The following is a 7,660-nucleotide window of genomic DNA, read 5'->3' as shown; positions in this document are numbered from 1 at the left end:
AAGACAGGTGCAATGTTTTTATTTTTCCAGTCACCTGGGACTACACCTGACTGCCATGATATTTCAAATATGATGGAGAATGTTTTGGCAACTACATCAGCCAATTCCCTATTTACTTTCAGGAGTCTCTATGTAAGGGAAGAGGAAAATTGAAGAGATTTCCTATATAAATCTCAAGAGGCGAGATTGATTCAAGAAAAAGTTACACAACTACATAAATAAGAGGTGCTCCATCCTGGAGTTGACATTTTCCACTGCAGAGACAGAGTGCATGAACCCAAGTCTCTTTCTGCGGGCTTGTCTCTCTTGAAGCTGGAATGCAGCTGAGTGCAATTGCAGATGTTTTAGCAGAAAAAAAAATACGCAGCTGAGCTGGCTTTGAGCTGACTTATGCCAGTCCACTCAGCTAACAAAGGGAGGGGAGAACTCAACAGCTGAACTCCCTGTCCTTTTGACTTTATTGCTATTAAAGGCAAGGCTACATGAGTAGCTTAACTGTGCTACAGGCATCTGACTCATCTTGAGTAATGGGATGAAACCTTAGAAATCTACATCATGCCCTTCCATATCTCCAAACTGATAAAAAAATAGGGCACTTATAGCAGATTTTATCATGGGCAAAACAGTCTCTACTAATTCTTGCTAATTAACACAAAGTTTTCATAAGGCTTCAGGTAATCAGGAAAAACTCAAAATCAACTAAGTGCCAGCTGCAGTAGGGAAAATAAACTTTGATGGGTCCCTGCCCCAGAGTGGGTTGCTTGTGGACCCAGTCCTCTGAGGGGTGTCACTGTCCCTGCTACTTATTTTTCATGAGTTTTGGTGAGTTGGGGTTTTTTTGATCAAAACATTTTCTGCATAAAATCAGTGTTTTTTCAAATTTACACAAAAACTGATTAGCTCTGATTTTCCAAACACTATTCAATAATTTTTTTCAGTGACCTACTTCTGGGTTATTTGATTTTCTCAGAACTATGTTTTTAAGACCATGTTCTCTTGAAAGCCTTTTCATACAAACAAACAGAAAAACACCTTCTTTCAGTTTTTGCTTTGTATCATTTTCTTCAACATATAGGATCAAAGTGATAACTTTTGTGACAGGACTGTTGACTGCCTGGAATATATATCATCTAGGAATTGCCAGTACTGAAATCTCCAAACCATGTGATGAGATCAACACTTTACTTTCTACTGGTATCCAGTTTCTAATTTGACCAGCTGCTGTTTCTCCTGATCCTTTTTAAATTTTCTATTGCTTCTCTTGCTCCCATGTACTACATTTTGACAAATAAAGTGAAGTCAAAAGTGCTTGGACTTTCACATATTTTTTGGCTGAACATTTTACCTGAAACAGGATCATATCCTTCTCCTTTTTTTTTCCCCCACAGATTTCTAACAACTAGTCATTTTCTTCTGAATTTTTCAAAGAAGCCAGTTGTTTGTGAATAAGGTACAGTTTAATTCAGGATAAGCTGAATTCTCTCTCACTGCTTATCAATTCTGTGAATGTACATATTCGACCTCTTATAGTAAATGTTTGCTTGGTTTACTCGATAGTGCAGAGATGATACAGGCTGTTAAAATGTAATTGCTTTTTTTTGTATTGCTTCACTGGGATATTTTCTTGTATCTGATGTTCCAGAGAGCAGAAGACAAAAGAACAGGGAACAGGCAGACTCCAAGCATATAGTTCACATGTAAATGATGCATCACGTTGCTTCTGTGCATCAATTTACTGTCACAGTCTGTTTCTGTAAATATCTATTTTATTTTTCTCTTATAATGCTGTCAGTGGGCAGCATCAGAAGAACTCATTCTTCCCAGAGTTCTGTACATTGAGTCAGAGGGATAAATACAATGTGGTAGATCCAAATGTGATAATGGGTGTGATGATGAAGGCAGACAAAACTTCTTGCTCTGAAAGATTTAAAAATCAAGATTGCTTCCATGTACTACAATGCAATTAGATAAAAACAGAGAATGGTAGCATCATAACACTGACTAACACAAAAATTATTATACAATGTTTATGAGGTTTTTATTTTCAAGAGGGGATCAGACCATATCAAAGTACCAGCTTATGAGGGATCAGAGTTTCATGCATTGACATTAATTCTTGATAATGGAGAAGATGAATATCATCACCAGATGAACTCTGAATGGGAGGCCTCCCATTGGTGTTGCAAATAACTATCACCTCCCCCTGTGCTGATGGTCTCTGGCTTATTGCAGTTCATTAAAGAACAATGGAAGACTAATTTTTTTAAAGCATTTGATAGAGCATTTATGTTGCCTTTTATACTGCCATCATTCTCTCTGTAATTTGGAATTTGAATGTGGGATTATTGTAAGGAAGGTTTTCTTCTCTTCCAAGAAAACCATGCACTAGGTGTGGCAGAGAAACCCCACGTTAATTTTATGAAAGTAGAAGTAGCAGAGGAATTACACATGTAACTGTACACTCTACCTCTATTTCTGACTCTTGGTTGAGCTGAAGTAGAATCACAAAATCACAGAATCACTTCGGTTGGAAAAGACCTCTAAGATCATCAAGTCTAACTATTAACCCAGCACTGCCAAGTCCACCAAACCAAATCCTTAAGGGCCATATCTACACATCTTTTAAATACCTGCAGGGATCAGAACTCAACCACTTCCCTGGGCAGCCTATTCCAATGCTTGACAAGCCCTTCCATGGGGAGAGTTTTCCTAATGCCCAATCTAAACCTCTTCTGGTGCAGCTTGAGGCCATTTCCTCTCATTCCATCACTTTTTACCCAGGAGAATAAACCAGCCCTCACCTGGTTACAGCCTCCTTTCAGGCAGTTGTAGAGAGCCAGAAGGTCTTCTGTGAGCCTCCTTTTCTCCAGGCTAAACACCCCCAGCTCCCTCAGCCACTCCTCATAAGTCTTGTGCTCCAGACCCTTCACCAGCTGGAAGTTTTAGTCCCTTTAATAGCAGGGGGGTCTTTAAACAGTCAGGAAAGGAATTGCAATTGGGAGGAAGTGAAGCAATGGCCAATTCATGTGGCTCCCCTATGAAAACATGTACTAGAGATATTTTAGACAGAAGTATCATGAACGTATAATGGGATTTCACCAGACTGAGTCAAGAATATCCTCCCTCCCCACTTCTCTTAAAGCAAAACATGATGCTTTGGGATCACTTAGACTTGGTAAAAGCCTTGCAGAATGATTCTGTAGAAAGTCTGAACAGAATGTTGTAGCATTTGGGTTTGGCTTTCACATCTCTGGATTGGTGAATTTGCCTGTAAGGGGTGAACAAAACACTATCTAAGGAAATCTTCACAGTGTTTTGGTTTAAAAGTATTAACACAGGTCACTCGTAGCAGTAGATTTTAGGTAATGATGGCAAAACTTCAGCAAATCTCTTCCAAGCCCTTAACTAACATATGCTAATAAAATACAGTCTAGAAGCAAGTAAGGAGGAGAAAACAAACAGTAGAAGAAAATTTACTATGCAGGAAAATTCAGTGAAATCAGTATTACCTATAATGGAGTAAAACTGAGGCCAAATTTTAAATGGTACATAGTTATCTCTACAGGCTGTCTTACTAAAGTTTCCCCTTTCAACTCCCCCACCCCTTTCCCTTTAACATTACTGCCTCTGCTTTGCAGTTGCTGTTTAGCCTTCTGTCCAGTGTAAGAACTACTGCTGCCTCTTCTCCAACACACAAGCAATCCTCTTTTTTGTCCTGTTCTGTTGTAGAAATGATTTTTCCTTTCAAGTGCATAGCTTCTGATCATGTATTTGATGGCTGCTGCTGGGTTTTTAGCAGATAAATCAATGAAAATGTTAAAAGAATCATTACGTTTTTTTCTAAGTTTATGATGAAAGAATAGTGAAATGAAATGTTATATAAAATGACTGTGGGTATGGACAAATTTATGTGTACTTCAGAAAAGGCTGCTGGATTAGAATGATTAATTGAAGCAATATACAATAAATATCTCTCTTCCATCTTTATCTATACTACTTTCATATTCCTCACTAATGTAGCACTTAGGAATTTAGCCTGATACTGCTGCTACAAGTTATTCCAAAACTTTCACTGAATCAAAGAAAAAAAATATATCTCTTTCTTCAGCTAAGGCAAATAGTGAATTTGGTGCAGTGGAATGAATTTGATGCAACATTAAGAACTGAATACAGGTTTGTGTATAGTAATTTTTCTGATTTTTACTGTAAATCTTGACAGACAAAGTAGGAGTATGAAATGGTTACAAAGATTCTCATCCAAAGTTATTTCACTGTGAAACTTTGGGAGGCAGCAGATGGCATAAGATCCCAGAGATAGCTATGTTTTGCTAGGCAGTTGTGCAGTGTCTCTGCAGCTTCCCTTGAATTATAAACAGAATTTATTACTATTTCCTATCCAGGAGGTAGATAGTACATCAGGGAAGGTATAAGCCCACATAGTAGAATTTCAGATCTTCCAAAGCAACAAAATCATTGGAAGACTGAAGTCTGGAGAAACTGACTTGTGAACATTCCCAAAAGTGGCATCATGGTTCGGGCCCCACTCCAAAGTTCAGTCCCAGGGTGCTGACCTATTGCCACTGCCTTCTATGTACAAACATATCTTTGGGAACTGAACCTACTGTGGTTTCCATCATGTCACCTTCCCATCCTTTCTTGACACCAAGACATGGTTTACTATGCCTGGATGCTCTGCTTACCTTGCCAGGTAGTGCCTATTAAACAAATGGAAGTTGGGAACTAAGGCAGTTTTGCATCCTGTTTTTTCTCTCCATGGGATCCCCTTGGCTTGTGTCATTAAGCTAGTTCCAGATGTCAGCAGATGTGCTGCCCAGTCCTGCCTAGGCTGTGGCCCAACCAGGTCATCCTGCAATTCTCCAGAGCAGCTGTTCTCCCAAACCAGTCAATGCCTTCCTGGATCTGAGCTTTATTCACAGGAGTTACTTCACACACTGATTTTTTGTATCAGCAGCTCTGTCACACAAACTCTGCCTTCATTATTTCTCAGATTCCTCATGGGACAGACTTCCTTTCTCTCTTTAATGAGTGAAATTCCCACAACTTCTTTCCAAGATATCATTTGTGTCACTGTCTCCAAAGTGCTGAGCTTTGTTTGCTGCTTCAGTCCTGAGACTCTCATCTGCTTCTTCCAAATAGTATTAGTAGTGTAAGTCATTATTATTCTTGTGTTAGAAAACACATTTCAGAAACAACACAGCTGCCCGAATTTCTTCAACTTGTCATCAGCAAGAGGAACAGAATAAATTGCTTCACAGAAAACCAATTATGCTCATGATGAAATATCACAACTGGGAAGGTGATATGTGTGTTTTACGACAGTATGAAATCTTATTTGGAGCTCCTCCTGACATTTGTAGAGCAAAATTTCCAAATTTCACAGCAAATGACACCACTATCAGGGGCATTTCATTGCTGCTGTAATATATGAACTTAAGTGCCAGCCAAGGTGAACTGAATTTACTGTCTGTAAAAAAATAAGATTTAGGAAAATGCATCTTAGAAATAAACATTCTTCCTCAGTAACAGGACTGCAAGAGCACAGGCTCTTGCTAGCGATTACCAAGACATGGCTGCCATTGCAAGGGCTGAGGACATAGGAAATGACTCTATATTTTCAGCTATTTTCCTGTGACACACCATGATAGTGGCTTTGGGGCTTCACCAGACATGTGCAGAACATTTCACGAGCGACAGAAACACACTATGGTCCTAAAGTGCATTTGCCACAAAACAATCTCTGACATCTGAACCCTCAACTTTTAGGGTGCTCTGCAAAACAGCTTTAAGAAGTTGCCAGATGAGACATGTGGATGTTAAATAACCACCTACTAAAAATCATCCCCTCTGAGACACCAGTTGTATGGACAGTCATAGTGTTCCACTGATCTCATGCCACCCATTTTCCCACATGCAATAATTACACCTTTCCCATGCCCACTGATTTACCAGCTCTCCTTTCTTTGTGTCTGCCTTTGCCGCTCTGGTGTTCACTTGCTCTTCCTCACAGAGCATCTTTATCCCCAGACTAACCTCAGTTTTATTTTACTGCTTCTGTTTCAGGTCTGGAGAGGGTCGGTGTCCCAGACGGCATATCCATTTTCACACAGTAGTAAATGCTGTCACCTCACTGAAATTTCCTCAAATATGGGCTGAGACCATCACACACTTGTACACATGCATAAGAGGGGAAGGCAAAAACCCAAAACATTCTACTGAGGACAATGAAGCCAGGAAATCATGATCCTGCAGAAAACCCTCTTATTTTTGTTTCCCCTCTTACATACAAACCTGTGATTTCCCCGTGGCTTGTCGTGCTGCCAGCAGCCAGCAGGCTGTGCTGAGGGATCAGTTTTCCCCATCGGGAACCTGCTGAGATCCGTTTGCAGAGGCTGTGTTTTCCCACCGGCAGTACAACAGCTTGTTTGTCTGCCCAAGACTGACACCACTTTGCCAAGAAGTGGAAAGGGGAAAGATACACGTTTCCCCATCAAAATCTCAGAGCAGTTTGTCACTGTACACTGTATCCCATGTACTGCCAAGGCTTCTGTTAGACGATTTTAAACATCCCCTAGTTAGAACAAGGATCTTTCTTGAGAACAGGAAGATAATACTGGAACTTTCTCACTGACAGTAGCCACTTTCTTCCAGCAATAAGAAAAAGGCACAATAATAAGAAGAAGGATGACTGAGCCATTTCCAAATTAGCAGTGATGAACTAGGGTCAGATGCCAGGGATGGTGCCTTTGCCCTCTGTGTTGCCTGACCCCAAGCTCACAGGGAAATCCCAAACTCACAGGAAGCCAAATAAAGCCCAGCAGGTTTTTTTAAGCAGACAAAAGACAATGCCTAAATCAAGATGAGCACATCAATTGTATCTTTCCAAAACTTTGGAACAGCTCATGTTTTGTACCACCACAAGAGGGTGTAAAGCAAAAGCAAGAGCCAAACAAGAGGCAGCCCCAGAGAAGTGTGGTGTCACAGCAGGCATAAGGGTAGACATATGGTGCCCAACTGCCTCTCCTGTTGGCATTCCCACAGCAAGCATTCCAGCAAGGATCCTAAGGAAAGATATCATTGGATGCTTTTTTGTACAGTTTGGCTTTCAGGCCCAGAAACAAAATGTTTGGCCATGCATTCGGCACTGAAAGCAAGAGCACAGGCTGAGATCACATGAAAACTGTTTCCTCAGGTTGTCTTCACAACTCCCTGTCTGGCAGGGGGGAAAAGAGAAATCATTGCTTGTTGGAAGCAAAGGTATAACTTTGTGGGAAGCTGAGTCAAGCTAATGTTCTGCTTCTGAAAGGAAAAGTCCCCCTCTTCCACTTATGCAGCTCCTCTTCCTTCTGCTTCTGCCTCCAGAATCCAGATGCTTCCCTTCTGAGCACTCTGTCAGGCACTGAACCTCTCCACAAGGCATTTTTAGTTGTCATCACTGTGGATGAGTATGCAGCTTGCTGTGTCTATTCTCTGCTACCTGACTTGGCTGAGCTGACAGAGGTGCCAAATGATGAGCTGATTAGCCCAAGGCAAGCAGTGGGAGTATGTAGGAGGTTGGGGGAACAGAGGGGACAGAGACAGGGACAGAGACAGCTGAGCCCTTAGGACAAGCTCATTTCCCAGGAAACACACTTCCACCATA

Source organism: Lichenostomus cassidix, chromosome 3 (assembly GCF_008360975.1).
Source record: "Lichenostomus cassidix isolate B80296 chromosome 3, HeHo_3.0, whole genome shotgun sequence".
Taxonomy (NCBI): Eukaryota; Metazoa; Chordata; class Aves; order Passeriformes; family Meliphagidae; genus Lichenostomus; species Lichenostomus cassidix.
Note: the sequence above shows the minus strand (reverse complement) of the source record.